Genomic DNA, 1149 nt, shown 5'->3' with positions numbered 1-1149 from the left:
TGAATCATGAATCATTAATCGAAACATGAATTGAATCATAAATCATGAATAGAATCATGAATCAAAAATCATGAATCAAAAATCATGAATTGAATCATGAATTGAATCTTAAATTGAATCATGAATCAAGCATCGAATCATGAATCATGAATTGAATCATGAATCATGATTCGAATCATGAATCATATTATGAATCATGAATCGAATCATGAATCATGAATTGAATCATGAATCACAAATCATGAATTGAATCATGAATCATGAATCATGAATTGTATCATGAATCATGAGTCGAATCATGAATCGAATCATGAATCGAATCATGAATCATGAATGAATCATGAATCATGAATTGAATCATGAATCATGAACTAAAGCATGAAAAATGATTTGAATCATTAAATATGAGTCGAATCATGAATCATGAATCTTGAATCACGAATCGAATCATGAATAATAAATTGATTCATGAATCATGAATCATGAATTGAATCATGAATCATGAATCATGAATTGAATCACGAATCATGAATTGAATCATGAATCATGAATCAAATCATGAATCATGAATAATGAATCATTAATTGAATCATGAATCATGAAATGAATCATGAATTGAATCATGAATTATGAAATGAATCATGAATCATGAATTGAATCATGAATCATGAATCATGAATTGAATCATGAATCATGAATTATGAAATGAATCATGAATCATGAATCATGAATTGACTAATGAATCATGAGTAGAATCATGAATCATGAATCATGAATTGAATCATGAATCATTATTCGAATCATAAATCATGAATTGAATCATGAATCATTATTCGAATCATGAATTGAGTCATGAATTGAATCATGAATTCTGAATTGAATCATGAATTCTGAATTGAATCATGAATTGAATCATGAATCATGAGTCGAATCATGAATCATGAATCATGAATTGAATCATGAATCATGAGTCGAATCATGAATCATGAATCATGAATCATGAATCTTGAATCATGAATTGAATCATGAATCTTGAATCATGAATCGAATCATGAATAATGAATTGAATCATGAATTGAATTATGAATCATGAATCGAATCATGATTCATGAATCGAATCATGAATCATGAATTGAATCATGAATCGAA

Source organism: Mixophyes fleayi, unplaced genomic scaffold (assembly GCF_038048845.1).
Source record: "Mixophyes fleayi isolate aMixFle1 unplaced genomic scaffold, aMixFle1.hap1 Scaffold_1757, whole genome shotgun sequence".
Taxonomy (NCBI): Eukaryota; Metazoa; Chordata; class Amphibia; order Anura; family Limnodynastidae; genus Mixophyes; species Mixophyes fleayi.
Note: the sequence above shows the minus strand (reverse complement) of the source record.